This window comes from Venturia canescens, chromosome 3 (assembly GCF_019457755.1).
Source record: "Venturia canescens isolate UGA chromosome 3, ASM1945775v1, whole genome shotgun sequence".
Lineage (NCBI taxonomy): Eukaryota > Metazoa > Arthropoda > Insecta > Hymenoptera > Ichneumonidae > Venturia > Venturia canescens.
The window spans coordinates 4323832-4343927 of NC_057423.1; the positions used below are offsets into that span (position 1 = coordinate 4323832).

General features: G+C 49.2%; 1 protein-coding gene across 1 annotated transcript in view; it reads right to left on the minus strand.

Moving 5' to 3' along the window:
* The window catches only part of LOC122408388 (uncharacterized), a 38237-nt gene that overhangs the window by 16297 nt on the left and 1844 nt on the right, over nt 1-20096 (minus strand). The window lies entirely within an intron of this gene.

Consider the following 20096-nt stretch of genomic DNA (forward strand, 5'->3'; position numbering starts at 1 on the left):
AAAATATAAAGAATTTCAAAATTACAAGAATTTCATAAAATTTGGTAAATGCGTTCTTTAAAGATGTATGAGAGAATATAAATTCTTTTAGATTTTTCTACCACATGACTCTCGAGTAATAATTGAAAACTAAAGTTCACGCGTATAATTTGAAAAAAATTGTATTTGTATACTCGATGCCAAAGAATGTTATCACGAAATTTGATAATATTATGATTATTTTGATTTCGTGATCCAGCCTCGTTAATTCGGAAAAATGTTGGCAACCGGCGCAGTGTCGGGGCTGGTTTTTCACACCGCGTTATAACGCGCGTTATGATAAATATTTGTCGTTTATTTTCTGGGCGGCGATGCATCATTCGGTTCGTCGGAATAATGCATCGGCGAGCCGGACGCTTTTACGCGTATCGAGTCTCGTCGGGAAGCCACATTTGTTCCGCGACCGGGGGATTTTTCACCCGGGGCAAATGGAGATTGATCGTTTATTTCTGCCAGCTGACAATTAGGGACGATTCGGGTTATTAACAAGAAGAATGCGGGCTCGTGTCAGCCCGACGGGGAGCCCGCTCCGTCGCGGCTGCACTGCGCGCGACTTCATTTTCACTCGAGGGCTTTCATCGCTTCAGGATTCTTCGGAAATTGATTAAAATCGCATTTCCGGCTACCGGCTCCCTCGGCGATGAGCTACGACCTGCTTTTCCACAGGCGAGATACCACCGTTGATGCTCGGGAGAAAATTCGGGATCAGGGGGAATCTTCGGGTTCGGAAGAACCGCGATTATCACTGGTGCGCCAGGCGCGCGGGTTAATCGTCGTAAAAACGGCCACGTTGAAGCACGCTATTCGAAAAATAAATCTGCCTCTACAGGCGCCTTTTATTTTCGGATAATTCGTCGGGCCGGCGATATAGAGCTTCGCTGAGATAAAAGTTTAGTGACAAAGTGGGAAGAGAAAAGTAGGCGGAGGGCAAGAAGCGAGTGGAGAACGTCGTAGCGGATGATATTGAATTCGAAGACGTTTCGTACAGCAGATCGGTCTAATAAATTCCGGAAATGGAAGCTCCGTCTCGCCGCGGGCCGTGAACTCTTCCGGGCTACACGAAGGACGCTCGATGCTCTTACTGCAATCTGTTTGTAAATCGAGAATCATAAGACGTTATCTAGGCATCTCGGATAACAGTGGACTCGAGCCAGCTATAAAACCGAAACGTTTTTTTCCTTCCTTCCTCCTTTCGCTCTCGCCCCTTCTCCCTCGGCCATACTATCTTTTCTCGTTTCCTCTATAAAAATCGAATAATAAAGGAAGATTAGATCTTTTTGTCGAGAATATGAGAGCTCTCGGGTTAAAGTAGAGGGAAAAATGATCGCTTCACCAACATAATACAGCGTGTATACCAGAGACAAAAAACCGAGAGGCCAGCAACTTCACTTTATTCTCATAATCGTGCGTCAACGTCTCGTTCCTTTTTAGCCTACCAAGTATTTTTACTAGGATTCGAACACAGCCATTCCTGTCAGCGATTTATCCTCGTTGCTCAAACTTCGCGATGATAATCGGTGCTAAAATTAACTGGAAATCGGCATGAGGAGGCTGACATCGTCGGAATCTTAAATTCTTCTTTCGATCCCCACACGAAATGGCTCGGAAAATTTCCTCGGGCTTCGTCATTATATCGGATAAATGAAAATACGAAATTTCTCACGCTTTCTCTCCGATTCGCACATCGCCACGTGACTCCGTTTTACAAATATCGGATTTTTTGTTACTCTCGTATGAAGTTTGCTCGCTTGCTTCATTATCATAAAACCTCCACACCTGTTGGCGCGTCGCGAACGCTTTTTTCGTAGCTGTACACTCTTTTATCGTACGTCGGCGTGTGCGCGAGTCTCTTGATACACGATTCGCGACATTCTGTACCGCTGCGCGTGTCTGGGATGGACGTTTATATCATCCTCGAGGTAAACCGTCGCTTTCTCTGTTTGTCCGTGGGTCTGCTCTCTCGCACTGTGCCCGTGCCCCGTAGCCGCGGTTGACGGACATTAATTTTCCAGAGCGCATATCGTGGTCGCGAGTGCTGCGGCGGATTGCAGGAGGGAATATGCGCTCGCGGAGAAACCCTGTGAAACTTGGATGCGTGATACGTAACTCGAAAGAGAAGAGACGGAAATGGGAGACTCAACGGTGGAAAATGATGAATTGAAATTTCTTTGGAAGCGGCGCAAAAGCAGCTCCGGACAATGATCCCGGTCGATGAGGAATCGAAGGGACGTATTTGAGGAACGAAAAGATCGAATAAAATCGACGACTTTGAATGGAACGATCGCGGAAGAAAACTCTGCGATCGCTTCCGCGGGGTAGCAGATTGAGAAAGCATGTTCCGTGATCCTGCAAGGAGGTTTATTCGGCCGTTGGAAGGAGCAGCTCGAGGAGAGTACAATTTTCCAAAAGCCTCGGTGATATCCGTTTTTATATATTTTTCTTCGCGCGCCGCGTCGTTGATTTCTCTTGATCTCTCCTTTGGAGGGCCTGCAACGCGTATCTCCGTGTAGTGAAGTAGCATTTTATTAAAAATAAAAAGGCTTTTTATATGATCGCGAGTAAAAAGCATTCTCTCATTTTTATTTGAAATAAAAGCGTATTAAGGCAAGTTTTACGATCTGTCGAGCTCGTATATCGGGCGTTTCCACTTGCACTATGAACCTCCGTATAACTGGGTGAACGTGACGGGTCTCGAGCGCTGCATCTTTTCATTCGGATTGTCCGCGGCCCGGATGAGATAAAATTTGTGATAGAGAAAAAGTATGAGAAAGCTGAGGGCGTTAAACGGGCAAATATTTTGCGATGGGAGCGAGCGAGGACCGTTCGTGTTCGTGTGTTCCAGCGGCTCGTATGTAAATGGGCTCGCGCGTGTGTATCCCCGCGGCTCTTACAAACGCAGTAATAGCGATCAACATTTTTGGGATTCGTTCGGGGAGAGAGAAGCGCCGGTGAATAAAAGCGTGGGCGCGGGCGCGGACTTTGTGATAGCGTCGATATTAATATTCCGAACGCCATTAAAGGATGATATACGTAGGAATCCGACGAGTATCGATCGCGGAGTGTCAGAAGGGCGCAAGCCCCGGGTTTTCCACTGGCGCGTTACGTCACTCGGAGCTTCTTCGCTAGCTGCAAACCGAATGAATATGTACACTCGCACACCTCAAATATGTATACACGGGGACGTTTATCACGCGTGTTTTAGCGTTAAACGCGAAGGTAACGCATTGTCCATGCGACCTACATAAATGCTTTGGGAAACGTATACGCGTGCTGGTTAGTGTGCTCGTCTCACCTCTGCACTCGCCCCCCTTATTCGCGTAACGTCACACGAGCGAGTCGTCGTTTATGCGCTCTTTATGCATACGGAGGGCACGGAGAAATATCGCGGATCTCACCGCGTGTATTACGTTACAAGCGCGCGCGGTTTACTCTTGTGCGTGTTCAAACGATTATTATGGATATGAAATATAAAAAAAAAAACGTGACGGCTGACGCGCGGGCTTGCGGACCGAGAGAGGAGCGCATGCATTTTTAATCGAAACAAATAAACGGACATGCATCCTCGTACATTCTCTCGCTCCCTCTGCCTTCTCCACTCCCCCGCCCCGCGACGCGCTCCACTCTTTGTCGAGAGAGCAGGTCGAGTCTGGTATGCATAGGAAAAAACAGCATCTACCAGGGAACCCGCAATTGTGAGATTTATGTGCTCGCGGCGCTCGCGAAAAAAGGACGGAGAGAAAAGCAACGAATGCGCTCTTCAAAAGAATAGGTTCGCCGAGCGATTCGCGCGTGGATGGATCCCCGTTTTAATCTACGGCCCTCGCGCCCTCTGAAGCCTTCTCATCTGTATCGACATTTATTTTTTTAATAACGAAACCGAATCGGCTCCGCGGATATCGATAAAAATAAAGATCGCCGCGCAGCTCCTCGTTTCCCTCGATGCGGCGGAAGCGCGATTATGGCGACGCGATACTGTAATTGGCTCGCCTCCCAGAAAACACGTCTCGCTTTCCTTTCCTCCCGCGATATCGCTGCGAAAATTCGGGTCAGAGAAGAGATCTTAGTCAGCGATGTCTCACCGAGCATCCCGTGCGAGACAGTTTTCTCTCGCGTTTCTATGCATTTTTCATCCTCAAACCTATCGCGGAGAGTGATCATTACATTATTTACGTGCAAATTTTATTATTGAACGAAAACTCGGGCGAAAACTGGGCATTCTTTGAAATTCTACTTTTCTTATTGCACTCCGAGAGCCTGACGAAAATTCAGACATCGCTGACCAAGATTTTCTCACAACCTCCGCGCGGCGCGATCCTGTAAGAACGAAATAAACAAATATTGAGTCCTTTTCCCGGAAACTTTACAAATTACGCGCGAGTGTCAGCTGCCCGAGGGACGTTTGACAGGCTCTTGTTTCCGGGTGCAACGCGGATGAGCTCGCGCTCCACTTTTGTCGCACTCGTTTTCAGTAAAAATCACTTGAACAACCATCGCATTGATGCCCTTCGGTGGGAAAGTGCGCACGAATTAAAACTGCTCGTAATACGAGACGTGCGCAAAAACACTCGAAAGATATGTTTTGAGTGAATTGAAAATGCGTGCGCACGAGTCGATCGCGTCGTTGCGATAGCCTGGGAGAAAAGTTGATGGAAAAAAGCAGTGATTTTATCCGCAGCTGGGAGATCGCACCGCAGTGAACGATTCGCCTTAATTCATTCACGGTTCAAGTTTCCCTGGGACGAGTACTTGAGAATTCAAACTGCTGGATATGTTCTCGGAGCGTCGATAAATCTTGGTAAAACGCGGCGATAAATTTGTTTTTCTCGCGCGCACGAGGTCATACAATTTCGGATATTCGAAAAGTTTCACGAAAGTAGTCGTGACGCAAAGTGTTAGAGCGATTAGGATACGAGGGAGCTGGCCAGATTTACGCTCATTCGCGAGTTAGCGATATGTGCGGGGAGGTGGGGGACCGCGAAGACATCCGCGTGCGAAATAACTTGGGAGTCTGAATACTGCGCCGTACGTGACGAAGACTGGCATCGTATGCATATACCGATAAGAGGATCCGGACAAAGGAGACCGCGGGGGCGAGACGCGCGGAGTGCGGAGATCGGTTACCCAAGAGATCGGCGGATTTTACGTCGTCGTCGTCGTAAAATATTTCGCTCCTCTGGTGCTGGATTTTCGCTATATGATTTCCGATCCGAGTCACGGAGTCGTATCGACACCGGACTGGATCGGCGAACCTCGCCCGGGCAGGAAGTATAGATTTATATATTATTTCGCTGTACATGCAGCAGCGATCGGAGGATATAGAAGCGGTGCGCGAGGCGCTTTCGACTCGTGCATCTTTAATTCTCCATGACTAAAACCGCCTCTTGAATAACCGTCGCGCGATAACGCCTTTATCTATGTGCCGCTAGCGAGTCTCTAAACGCGGCTGCATCTTTATTTATTTTATGCATCTATCTTCGGTGTTCGCGGATGAGCGTCAGAAATTTTGCGATATTCATGACGCTCGTGCTCTCCCCCGCTCTCTCAGTTTCTCTTTGCCCTCCCCCCGGAGCACCGAAATAACGAGAAGTATCGATTCTCACTCTCTTTCTCTCTCGCCCGGCTCATCCGTCCTCTTTCTATTCGCGCGACTGTAGAGCACACACAGTGGCCTCCCGAGAGTACAACGGCTCTGCGAGTGAAATCATACCTCAACCCCCCGCCCTTCTTGTGGCAACGTGCGAAGTGCTTTCGCAACACGCGAGAGGTGCATCACGTGAATGCACATCACTGGGCACACTTGAAGGAGCTCGCAGCAAGCGTGTTAACGAAAGCAGTGATTGGCCTGAATGCGGCAGGGTCGCGAAAATCATTATATTTATGCACACTAATGTTGAGATGGAAAATCGCAAGCTCTTCGCGATCCTTTTCTATGCCGATCGAAGTGCCCCGCGGACCCGCGGAGTCGCGCGATCGCCAGGCTTTTAGGCACGAGGAAAAAAGTCACTCGCTTCTCCGCGGTAGGCAACTATTTTCGTGAGTCGGAAGGGGATTCGTCCTACCAGCCTCGCTCACAGCACCAAAGCGATCGCTCATTTAAAATACTTTCCAATTACTGATCGCGCGCGAGCTCGAAATAACGCGGTCAGTAGTTCGTTAACGCACGAATGCCTTGCCAGGTTAATGCGAGTTTCTCAATCTTCGTGTGCTGTACTGCAAGGGCTGGCCAATCATTGCGTCGAGCCCGGGCGCTCGATCGCTCATTAACACGCATTTACACACCCGTGAGATATCGCCTCGCGCAGCCCGAGCACACATTGGATACATGAAACCGAGCCGCGCTCCCTACTTCGGAGAGGTTTTGAGCCCCGTTATCGGCGCACAAAGGGCTCGCCTCTGTTAAGTTCTCTCCAAATTTATACGCGCACGTCTATTTACACGCTATTTTAATATGCACGTTAGAGCGTTTCGCTAGCAAAGTTCGTCGGGTGAATTGCAATCGAGGCTTGTGGCAAACTCGCGATTTTTCGGAAGCAGCGCGCAACCTGCGGAGGCAAAACACGCTCGAGGGGATCAGTCTAGCCTCCTCCCTTCGGAGAACAATCGAAGCTCCATCGGAGAGGAATCCACAATGACGAACAACATTGACTGAGAGCGCTTCTCGCACAGCTGCTGCGATCGACATCGAAATAAAAACGTTTTTGCCAAGTTTATAGACAAATCTTAAATTAAATAACTTCGATGTTTCCCGAGCATTTGCATGTGCGCGTCTTAATTTACATTCCGAGTACTCCCCGGGTTGATCGACGTTTGTCGAGAGGAGCGAGCCCCGCGCGGAGACTCTCGAAAGTGAAGCTATTTGTATGCCGCGCGGCTTCGCTCACGAGATACTCCACGCTACGAGCCACCTGACGAATTTTTGAGGCACTCCTCGACGTCGCTTGCCTCGAAAAACTATCGATGTGCTCCGCGTCCAATGGATTTTAATAACCGGATGAAGAAATGAATCTCCAGCGAAGTGGCTTCGGAACGCGAAGAACTTTCGTGCGCGCGGGGGGAGAATAAACTTTCGATTCGCATTCCACGAGCACACGTCGACGCTCCTCACAACTCACTGTACTTTTCGGAGAATGCCGCGACGTTTTTCTTTATTTCTCTCTCCTACTCTCAACCCCCTTCATCCCCGTGAAACTACTCCGCGCGGCAACGCTCGCTCGACGCTATTCAGTATCACACGAAGAGCTCTCATAACTTTGTAGAGTTCCTCCCCGCGCCCGGTTGCGGTGAATCGAGGATCTCTTGCGCACGCGAATTTGTCGCGCAACCCGTTCGTTATGGTTGGGCGTCGTGTGTTTGCGAGGCTTTCGGATACGTGGCAATTGCGGAGGTGCGATGTGCACGCCAGAGCCGTGCGCGAGTATGGATCGCGTTCTCGTGCGCCCCCCCGATGATGCACGCGTATATCTCTTGAATACATGAAAATCTTGAATGAAAGTACTCGTCCGAGGCAGAGAAACTGTGTCGTCGGTAATGAGGCCACTGCGCGAGGCTGTTCAATCAACGCCAAAGCATCTCCGACCGTCCTTAACGCTTGATTCATCGATGGATAAATTCGGAGGTATAAGAATGGCTGAGCGCATCGTTAGCGAACGTTGTCGCCGCGGATGGTGACTATTCCAAAGGCGTTTTCGGGGCTGCGAGCCCATTTTCGCTCTCTCGCTCGAGTGGCCACGATCCTTCGCGATTAGAAGCGAGCCAATTAGCGATCGAGACGCATCCCTTAATGGGCTAGCTTCAACCGCAGGGGAGTCCCTTGGACTTTCTACTTTCGGGAAAATCATAAACGTCGATCCAACGAAAAAGTGCTAGGAGTCGAATCAACTGCCAGGTCTCGTTACTTCACTAAGCCCCGGCGCGAACCTCGCTCATTGGCTCGACACCTCGCACGCTCTCCGCTTCGTCAGTAATCGTTCCAACTGCATATTGTCGCTCTACCTCCCACGAGATTACGACGGTGGATTGAGACGGTCTTTTTACATCGTTCGAGGAGTTTTTTTCTTCAACTAGTCAAGTCCAAGCGTTCTCAAGAAAATCTCATATTTGCATAGAGACGAGTTCGATAAAAATGCTCGAAGCAGGCCGATTCTTCATCGGTTAGAATAGCCGGATGAAAATGGAGCTGAAAATGAAGCTGGAACTCGATGGAATGGAATTAAGTAAAATGGTGTTTAAATCGAAGCTTCATTTATTCGGAAAGGCCGCGGCTCAAAATAGCCAACGATGCGGCGCCCCGGAATACTAATGGACCCGGTAATCGGTGACCTAGAATAATAAGTTCCGAGGGCAATATTTCGTGGGGAGTAGATAATTTGTTTTTCTTCGAAACTCTCGCCGCACGAGCAGGTTGTATCGTCGCCAAGGATCATCGAAGTCGCGCGGCACATGTTTTTTCTTCCGAGAGTTGTCATAGCGCCAAGAATACGATTGTTGAATTATTGAGAAGGCGACGACGAGCAGGGGCAAGTGAGGAAAAGCGATTGGGACGCAACAGTGAGAAAGAAAAGTGGCTCGCGATCCTGGAGCTCTGGGAGCCCACATTTTCTTCGAGGCACGCAACAATGAGAGGGATCAATGCGGCTATTAAAGTTGGAAGCGGGGGCGCGCGGTGTAGAAGTAGCGCTATGAATACCAACCTCGTCACAGTCGTTTAGGTGGGCCGGAGTATTGCACCGATATAAAAATTATACACGGTCAGTTCTCCCGCGCAGTTAAACCGAGCCTCGCGCTCCCGCGCGAGTAAAGCCCCAAGAGTTATCGCTTTTACGATCAAGTTTAACGCCGGGTATCGTACCTCGTTAGAGGTAGAATATATTTGTGCTCGCGGTAAAGCCGACCGCTGCGCGCACACCGGACTAAGAAAATAACACAGTTATGAGAGCCTTCAAGATTTTTCTGTTTCACGAATTAATTATTCACGAAGCCTTTGCGAGGTTGAGCCGCCTCTGCGTGGCCGCTCGGCTTCGCTCACAGTTTCGAGCCGCTCCCGTAATGTGAGAACGAGCACGATGGATATTCATAAATGTATAAACCGCGCGAGGGCAAAATGCTCCATAGTTATCTTCGCACATGTCCCGAAAGCTCGATTATTATGCGGCAAGTTCTGGGCCATCGTTCGCGCAGGGTCTGCGAGCCGTATCGGGAAATTCTTCGGAGCTCTGACGGGCACACGCAGCCGGATGAATAAGTCATCGTTTCGAGTGCGCGATTGTAAAGATTCCGCATCAATCCAGACCCCTCGACTCGCGGATGGGGGGGGGGAGCTCTGTCGTGCGAAAAGGAGGGCTTGAGAATCGCATTTTCCTGAGTATTATCGCAGCAGTAAAGAGTCGAGGTCGGGGGCCGGAGCGTGGCCCATAATGGAAGAAGAGCGAGAACTGGCGGATTAATCGTGGCTGTACAAAGCATCAGGATCCGCTAGGTGCAGAGGAAGAAGCGTCCATAAATGTAGGTGATGCTGCGAGAAAAGGAGAGCAGGGAATGCGCGTGCTCGCTCCCTCCACCACTGTAACCTGTCTCCCAGTCTGGAGTTGCGATATATCTGTGTATTTGCGAGGTATAAAAGGAAGAAAAAAAAATATGTACAAGTGTGCTGAAAGACACTATAAAAGACGAGATGCTCTCGAGAGTCTTGAGCAGCTCTGTGTACCGAATGCAGCGGGGGGGCGCAGTGGATGTTCCACGAGTCAACGGTATGCACTGGCACTCTTGAAGAAATGGGAAGCCCCTATGTGTAATGGTATTGTAGGCTAGTCCATTTTGCTATGAAGAAAATGTCTGAGAAAATGTCTTCTCGTCCGTCTCTATAGTTGAATTGTCTTTCCTCTCTCTTCCTTTCTCTCATCTCTCTTATGTGCCGACCCTTGAAAAAGCTTTATAATTCAAGGTGCACACTGTATGCTCATGACTGCTTTGGATATTTAACAGCTCCGGGTCAATTGCTCAATGCTTCCGAGCCCCTTCAATAGCCATTCTCCTCCTCGCACTAATTGGATAACCAACGAAATAATTTAATTGGCCTTTCGAGCTTCGACGAGAGTCTCGAGGTAATGAGTCTTCCGGTAGACTATGTGAATTGTGCACGAGCCCCCTCGCCGATGGTTGCTAGATTTCGGTATTGTAAAACGGAGATGTATCGTGCGAGTGTGAGCTCGGATATTTCGAATTGGCTGATTATGGATCTTAAGGGTAATGCAAGGATCGTTGATAAGATTTATCGAGAGGTCTTCTCTCTCGTCCAGCATCCAATCTCGTATTCCGTTACTACCAGCCAGAGAGTTACGAGCCCTTTGTCATATATATCTTCTACTTCGTTCTCCAGAGAGATCTCTCGAAATTCTCTTCCTTAGCATCGAGGACTCAGCGATCTCTTCCCACCCACCCCCCCCCCCCTCCACCCCTCAGCGAAAGCTTCGAATCTCATTGAAAAAAAAGTAAAGAAAAGAAAAACGTTGAATCGAGGGGAACTAGCACAGTTGTAGAGTGAGCAGGATTATTATTATTCTCACGAGAAGAGCCAACGCTTCGAAAAAATATAATATGATTTTCCTTCGGTTCACTATTTCTTACCGAAATACTTTGGCTCGCCCTTCTTTTTTGCCAAAGTATCGCGCACACTTCCTATTACTTCACAGGTCACGTCCCTTACCGCTCATAAAATAGGCCGAATTATTATTTCCCCCCCCCCCCTCCCTTCCCCCATTTTTTTCTTTTCTTTTTCTAAACCTAATATACACGCGAACGTTCGGTCCTTCGTAAACACATAAGCTTCCTTTTTATATCCACTCGAGTCGTTTTATTCGCTCGCAGCTCCGCAGCATCTTTTTTGCTCCTCCAACCGCCTTCGTACAGGGAATATATATAGACGTAAGTGCTCCACTGATACAGCCTCTCGTGCTGTCATAATTTGGAGAGTACCGAGCACGAGCACCGACCGAGTGAAAACGCGCCTCAATGGTATTAACGAAGAATAAATGCCTCGTTCGCAGTTCTTGCTACAAGCCTCCTACATAAGTTAAAAACTAAATCCTCTCGCGGCTTTTCTCTTGGTCTCGATTTGCCCCAGCAACACGGAGGAGCCCCCGCCTGAACACATCAGCCGAAGCCCACTGCGGCGACAAGGCATTTCGCGAGACCCACACCTTTCACCCTCATGACTTGGTGTTTACGCTGACGTTTAGCAAACTACCGGAGCACATACACGAACCAACGAGACACAACCCGCTCCCAGCGGCAAAAAGGTCGAGGGGCAGAGGGAAATCGGCGCAGCGAGAAGTGCGAGAAAGCAAAAGCCCCGCACCGACTATTACCAGAGCGGAACGTCGTCTGTGCACGTATATCCAGCTATGCGCTCACCTACTACAAACCAATCCTATATCGATGTACGACTTTTGCCTCGCGTTCTCAATGGAAAATACTCGGAAGCTTCATACCGCACGCATCAGCAATATGCATTTTCCTCCTGGTATGTTCACGCGCACCGACAATTTTATCGCATTCGTACTGCCTCTCTCGTACGATTATCCTCATTCCATTTATCTTTTTTCACAGGCTGCATGCACGCGCCGGGAAGAAAAGAATTTTTCAACAGCCCCGTAAACACAACTCGCAGTTAGCTTTTCTCTGCGCGTCAGCTTTTCAATGATATTCACCAATGGACAAACCGTGCGGGGGTAGCAAATTTTCTTAGAATTCCGAAGAGAGCTTTCGAACGAATATGGATTTATGGTAGTTGAAGCGTTTTTTCTTGTTTTTCTGTCTGTTTTTTTCTCGATGCTGTATCACTGCGCGCTCAGAGTTTCCTGATGCCGTTTGGAGAAACTTCAAATGAGAACGAACTCTCCGCACTGAAGCTCTGGTGGGTATAAAAACATTCTTTCAAAAGCCTTCTCACGTGGAAGTGTCGCTAAAAGTGTCCTCGAGGGTTCGAGCGTCGCTTTAATGCTCGTGGATCCACTTTGCTGACGATTATAAAACACGCGATCACGTTGAAATCGGTGGAGCAGACGTTCGAGATCGTTCCACCGGAATAACGCAATGGATAAACACACGCAGCGTTGGCGTCGAGAGGCTTATTTAATTGCAAAATGAAGTTGATGAGCACAGCGCGTAATGAGATCGAACGAATGAGCGCGGCGTTATTTTATTGAGAAATTAGGAAAATGGAATGTCAATCAGAGCTTAAACGATATAATGAAAAATACGAATTACGCGCGGCTCCGTGCAACTGGCTGGGATGTCAGTCATCACTGAGTGGATCGTTTGCGTCAGGAGCACAAACATTAAGTTTTATCCCCCGTTGGAGCAGCGTTGGAAAAAAACGTGAGAAATCGGCCACCTGCATCGGCCTCCGAAAAGAAAAAACTGTAAAATGAACAAGTTTCGGTGTATAGCGGAATGTTCGCTCTGGAGAAAATTTCATAAATGAGAGAACGATCGAGCATCGGACTAAATTTTCGAGATGAAAGTGACTAATTTAACGAGTAAAGTTTGAAAAAAACGTGCAATTAGCCACGAAAAGTTGAGTCGAATTCATAAATTTCTACCGTTCCGGGGGCTGCAGCCTCATAATTTCTGGCTGCGCCCAGTAGACAGACTTCAATGGTCTCGACGAAACTTTTGTTTTCGGTCGCTGTCCTCTGCTCCGGTATGTAAGCAGGCTTTGGGCTTCGGACACTTTGTTTTTTGGCTTTTTGTGCGCAGTGATTGGTGACGAGTGTCTATATTCGTGAGTTGAGGATTTGAAAATCTTTCGGAGCGTTCATCAGCGTCGCACAAAAGACGCGGGTAGCATTCTTCGTTCGTGGCGAACCGAAGCAGCAATTATTTTGGCAGGGCCGCGCAGAGATGGCGAGAGAGAAAGAGAGATCGAGAGTGGCCCGACCCTCGAAGCCTGATTATTATCTTTTCATTTCCGCCACAGTTGCCGTTTCGTATTCAAAGAGCTGCACACACGTATAGCGGTCGCGACGCGAGTATGTACGTGGCTCTCGTCACCGCGGCTGCAGGCTCGAGGCGAGCCGTGTTTTTCACGTGTGACCGAGCAACGAGATTGACTCTTTGGGCGGGCGCGCTCCCTTCGTCTTCCCGTGCATTCCCCGCTCTCTGCGAGCACCATCAACCTATCGCGGTCCTCGTCTCTTCCCTCTCGGCATATTTACAAGATCCATACGTTTAGGAAAGTGGATGGATGGGACGAGGGTTCTTGGGGCGCAGGAGAAGCGGCAGGAGGAAGAGCATCAGGACTTTGGTATTATCCAGTGACCCGAGAGCGTTCGAGGATTGGAGAGACAAAGAGGCCTCCGCCTCCCCGTCCTTCCTTCTCTTTAACCTCCTCCAGCGATCCGATATTCCCTGATCGCTTGCTCGATTCACCTCCGCTCCTTTCACAGTCCTCCGCAAAAAGCCCTTGCAGCGGTGCGCATCCCTGCAATGGCGACGCGTATATACGCGAGCCTCGCTTGTACGGGACGAGTGTAACCAGCCGAGGAGTAGTTCACGTGTGTGCTTAACCCATTTGTACCTGGTTATGTCGATCAATCAATAAATTTCGTATGTCATCGGTACACACATTTACGGATTAATCCGGCACCGTGTCTCCCCTAATATGCACAATGTGCAAGTCCCTGACGCATGGCCGAGCGTGCGTATCGTCCGAGCTAAAAGCTTAAGCATTCTCCGAGACGGAGCTCGTTGATTTAAATCGACGATTTAAATCGCTCAATAAGCTCGCTGAGACTTATTTTATGGATTGCGAGATTTCTCAGTCGGTTATTGGGGAAGTACCGTTGGCCACGGGCACAAAGCGAAAGCGTCGCGTCCAAGGGCCGCGGACTATTCACAGTCCCTGCTCGAGTGTTCCCGCGTTCGCGAGGGCTACTCCGAGCTCTGTGCACCGTGCATGCTCAGCTTCTTTGTCGCAGCAGAGGATCCGAGTGAGGAAGCACGATTCATACGTGCCTGAGAGTGCCAATTGTAGGAAAAAAAAATATCCCCGACGCGTCTCCGAGGCCAAGCGCGCAGCATCCGTTCATGAATTCAAGAGACTTTTTCTTTTGAGGAAAAATATAATAATAATGGAATGAAAATAGAACGTTTCTGTGACTTATTTCCTTGTGCGAACTTCCTCCCCCTGCGCGGGCTATTCGCGTTTCTAGGTCGAGCGCTGCGGTGATATTTCACTCAAAATGTACCTCGCGACGTCTCTTCGATAAGCAACGAAACAAAATCTTCGTCAGAATTCATTCAATTCGAATCCACCGACATGAATTTCATCAACAACGTCGTTATTCAAGTTCGTCGATATTCCACCTCGAATTTACCTCCTCCAAGTGTTTTTTATCGCATTTACTACTTTCCATTTATTGCGAGCTTAAACCTTCCCCCAAAATCATCCCTCCTCATCACAAATTCTCCACATACACACGTGCCACCACCAGCCTCGAAAGCACGTGCGTGTGTACAATTTATACGGCGTGTATACATTTACAAATCGACATAGAGATAGTCGCGGAGGATCTCGGAGGTGGTGCGATTCCGTGGAGGAAACGAGCGGCGCGATGTGAGAGATAGGGTCGCGACGAAGACGGAGCGAGGTTCGACTTGCGCCGCGCCAGCAAATCCCGGATAGAGCAGCTTGGCAGAACGAGATGTATGGACGCACGGGGCGGGAGGGGGTTTCCCTAGGTCTCGACCTGGCTCTGTACATGCCTCGGTGGATTTAAGGCTTGGCTGTGGCAAAGAAGAGGTCGAATTCGACGCTGCTGCGGCTCGTAGCCGCCTGTACCGACGTTAGACGCGCATCGGGGAGAGAGTACTTTTATAGTGAGCCGGATGAGGCAGTCCGGAACGATGTATGTGCCCAGGTTATCCGAAAAAATAGTATCGTAAGTTTGGAGAGGAGGGAGACCTGCTTAAAATTGGGAGGACAAACAACTTTTTGGCTGTTTTTCTTCGAGGTTGAATGGTGAAGAGATATTTATGAAGGAGAATTCGGTGCAGGGCTCGTCAAGGGACGAAGGAAGCTACAGAGTATGGGACTCGGCTCGACGAGTGGATCCTCCGGGAGAGGTCGATCCTGCGATTGATCGACCCCCTCAGACTTTTGACTCGTTCTGTGTGCCAGTAAGGAATTAATCTCCAACGCTCGTCTCGTCCAAACCGCGAGTAAAGATGGTGGGGCTGAAAGCCGCGCCGGGGTTCCCCGAGAGCCGAGACCTTCTCGCTGCGGCGGGGAGCATTGAATGCTGGAATATTCCTAGGTTAGAGGAGCAATTGAACGGCTTTGTGGGAGCCATCGAGTGAGCCAGTGGCTTTCAATGGGACACTCTGGATAGGAGCGAGGCCGGGGGCGGCGGAGGGACACGGGTCCGTGTGCGGAGCGACGTAGCAAAATAGAGCGGCGATGCGGGGGCGAGGGCGAGGGGAGGCGCCGGGTCGAAGGGGCAGCTTATACACACTGTGCAATCAGGAGGGCATCAACACGGAATAACCAGAAACTGGAACCGCAAAGCTGAAAACACTGACCGCGAGACTGTTCAACGCTTTCGTCCTCGCCGATGGGACGGAACCCTCGCCTCCCTGGCTATCTCTCCCGTGCTTTTATCTGAGGGACACTGCAAAAAAACGGGCAAGAGGAATGAAAGGACATATCGATCGCAGATAAAAATTCCAGGGGCAAAAGCAGCCTCTCGCTTCTCTCTCTCTCTCTCTCTCTCTCTCCGCCTATCAGCCTTTCTCTTTCGTGCTTTTTCTCCTTTCATTGACACTGGCCTGTGCGGGTGAAAAGTAGAAGAAAAAGATAATAAAAAAACGAGGATCTCTTGAACCGTTTCTATATGCTGTTCCACACAAGCGACGACCACACCACCTCATTCTTCTCCACAACCCGTTGTGTGTCCGCGTTCTCCCGAGATCTCGCGGGCCTCTCTCTCTCTCTCTCTCTCTCTCCTCTCTCAGTCTCTTCCCCGGTAGACGGGCTATTGCTATATATAAAATTGTAGCTCGGTATTTCTATACCGTACGTGCAATGCGGAGCTCGTTGGCCTCCGCAACTCCTGCTGCTAGTAGAGAATGCGTTGGCAAGCCAGCCAGAAACTACGTCCGACCGTACGTCGACCCTTTCCACTCGACTCGTTTCATGCTCTCGCTCTTTTTTTCTCTCGCACTCTTTCTGCCCAGTCCATCTCACACAAGATTCGCAAAAACATCCTTCCCTGGCTTTATAAGCATCCTGTTTTCATGTCGTATATTTCACGAGATTTGGTGTACTGCAAACAACTAAATACCATATTTTCTCCCTTTTTTCGTTTACTCCGTCCAGCTCTCTCGCGCATACGCTTATACGTCGGTTATTATTACGATTATGGTCTCATTCATTTCGGGAGAGTTTACGACAAGATTAGCCCAAACGAATTGCCGTTGCTTCGTTTCTCCGAGCTCCTTTTACGATCGTTCGGGCTTTAATTAATGTTAATTTAAATAGCTGCGATAAAACTTTCCTTCTCGGCGTGAAAAACATCGGGTTTGGTCGCATCGGTATATGGAGGACTAATTATAATAATCCGTTGCTTACGACGATGAAGAAATGGCAGAGGCAGAAAGGAGCGTTGCAGCAAACGACAACAATAATAAGGTCGTTCTTCGGAGCTCTCTATTTCGGCAGCTCCGCTTTTCCGAGCATTTTATCCAGGGAGAAAAACACGGTTTATTTGATCATCTCTTTAGTCGGGACTCGCGAAACACGAGCCCTCAAAGAATTCTCAAGCTTTCATAAGGCGCAGAATAAAAAGAGAGCGAGAGAGCAGCTCGAGCCGGCGTTCTTAAACCCTTTAGAAATCCAGCGATCCAAATATTTCTTTTCTCAGAGAACGAAGGGTGCAAACAAATCGGATACTTGATGAGCCTTAAGCAGGAGGGAGTACGGACGAGAGAAGGAAGACGTATGCGGAAAGCCTCGCAGCAGCAGCGCCACTTTGGATTCCTTAAAGGATCTTCCACATTTATTTTCCCAGGATTTTGAACTCTCGGCCCCATTTGCCTCGGGCTCTCCCTCGCCCCTTCGGCCAGCGCTCAACGCTCGCGCTGCTTACATCTCTGCGTTTCGGAAAATCAAGCCGAGGCTCAGATCTCTCGCGGGTAAAAGCTTGAAGTAGTGATAGCAGCGGAGGAGCGCCGAGGGAAAGACTCTCTCGTCGGGAGCTCCGCTGCTCGACGTCGGATTACATCTCACCCGAGATGAGAGGATGCGAAGCTCTCATCGTCGGTATAAATCGCACAGCGGGGGCGATCGAGGGGGAGGAAGAGACCGATTGATAATCGGGGTTTGTGCCTATTTCTCGTAGCTCAGGCTCTCCTTCCATTCCGCATCTTCCCCTGCCGAGAGGACGTCGAGGATTCTGTGTGTGCACGCGCGTCCGACAAGGTACTCATACGCCAAGGGAAATGGCCTCGTATATACGCACTGCTTCCCCGGATATTGGCACACGATCTATACATCCGTGGGTCTGTGGACGTAAACAGCGGGGCACACGGACACACAGGCGCAGGGAGAGCGATATGCAAAGCTCGCGCAGGAGGTTATATACGAGAACTGTTTAACCCCAACACAGGATTGTGTTATAACACGTGTACATCTAAATCCCCTTGTTGCATGTTATATCCCGAGCGCACACTCCCACGCACACGGATCCGTGTCTCATCTGCTGGTAATATATCCATTTCTCTATCCATACGTACGTACGTGACAGATCCAGGCTGGTATATCTGTAGGCATTTCTCGCTCTTTCGGGATGACGTACAGCCCCCCGATTTAGCCAAGAAAACAATTTGTTTCTCCGCACTTTTGGCACTGCTCGCGGACCTCGGTCTCCGTCGTATTTTTTTTCTCTGTTTTTACTCTTACAAGAGACTCGCGGTAAATGATGGAGGAAACGAGCAAGAGATGAGCTGCGTTACGAGGCCGTTATACTCAGAGGGAACGAGCGGGGGGGCTGCCGTTGGAGGCTGGGACTGGGAGGAACGGAGCTTCATTTTGGGTGAACGAGAGTTAAAAGCCTCGTTCCTTCTCGGCGGAGGAAATCGCATGTAAATTCGCCTCTGTCCATTTGCCCTTCGCGCAGCAAGTCAAAAATAACCGGAACATCCTCGTGGCCAATTCTTCCGACGTTTCTTCGCTTCCAGTACGACAAAAGAGCACCGCCGAAGAACCCCCACTCCCCCGAACCCTCGCCCATACAGAAAGATCGCAGAATCAGAGAAACAAGATGAAGGGAAGATGGGACCGGAGAGAGAGAGCGAGAGAGACCCGCCAAGGGTGCATTGAAACAGAATGAATTCGGTCTTTCCCTTCCCAACGTCCACGAATACGACACGTTCTCTCTTCTCTTCCTCCCCCCCTCGATCCTCCCCTTTCCATCCCCTCGCTATTTCCACTGCCGCTGCATCCGAGCCATGCTCGCTGGGAAAGGGGTTGATCGATTTGGACGAGACGAGTGTACCGGAATAACTCGTTTCTCCTTGCGGAGCTTGTACCTCTTCTGCATCAACGGTTTCAACAGTGGAGCACACGACGAGGCACACACGCTCCGTGCAATGAGAAAAACGAACGCTTCGTACACCCGCACACGCTCAAGCATACGCGTTTGTCGCGGCGCGCGTGTGCGTGTCCGTTCGTACGGGGAATGCTACATGGGAATTGAACGACGTTTGGCTACGTTTTCCTTCTCCTGAATCGTGAAGCGTCGCTTGGTAAAAAAATGTGAAAAAGAGTGAAAAACAGCATTTGCCAGCCGAGGACTCCGGCGGAAAAAATCGGTTTTCGCGTCGCTTTTTTCGTCCCTCCGTTTTCTGGATTTTCACCTCCGGCTGGTGACGCTCGGGAAGCTTTTCGAGGAACTTTTGCTCCCGAATATTTAATCGGAATTTATGCTCGAGGAATCGAGCGTACGAAGAAACACGCGGAAGCGAACATTTCTCCTGGATATTTATACATCGCTTCGGACAAGTGCGACGCTCTCCCAGTCGCCAATTTAAAAGCCAACCGGAAGTCCAATCCACGCTTGAGGACAAATCCTGAACGCCGAAGCCTCGGAAACTAATCTGCGGCTAATTTGACCAGCGGAATCAATAGGAGAGCGGCAAATTGAATCGGGAGACGAATCTCGGCGCACGAGGCCAAAGGAAACGGCTGGACGTTTGAGACACGCTCGCGTCAAAGGCTTCCGCACGAAGGTCAGTTAGACCCGGTCATTTTAAACACACGACGCTGAAGTTTGCAACGTTGGAGTTGAACGAAATGAAAAAAATATTTATAATTCATTATTTTTTTATTTAACGAATTATTGATGTGGCTTGAAAAATTACGAATTGGAGATTTGGCAGGGAACAAAATTGGAGATTTACTGGAACCATTTGAGAGTTTTTTTAGATCATTTCGTTGGAGTCCAACGTTGGAAACTTCAGCGTCATTTGAATCGCACGCACAGCTCTTCGGACTCTGAAGAAACTCGCGACCGAAAAATCTACCGTCGCGCGACGAGCTCGCTAAAATGTGCAGCGATAAATAATGAAAAATCTCGATTATTTTTCAAGAGAGATCCAACGAAATGGCCAACGAATCCCTGCAAATTTCGACTCTGGAAATAAAACATCGAATTCCAACAGACGTTTCATCTCCGAGGGCTCCGCAAAGACGGACAACGACGTCGAACTCTGCGACGTCCGAGTCCAACGAAATTAACCAAAACAACATTCGTAATCGAGCAAATTTTCATTTAACCAAATCTTTCCCGTCAGTCGAAAAACCACGAATTGCAAATTCAGTACGGAGCAAAATTACGACGCTGAAGTTTCCAACGTCCGAGTCCAACGAAATTAACCAAAACAACATTCGTAATTGAGCAAATTTTCATTCAACGAAATCTTTCCCGTCAGTCGAAAAGCCACGAATTGCAAATTCAGTACGGAGCAAAATTACGACGCTGAAGTTTCCAACGTTCGAGTCC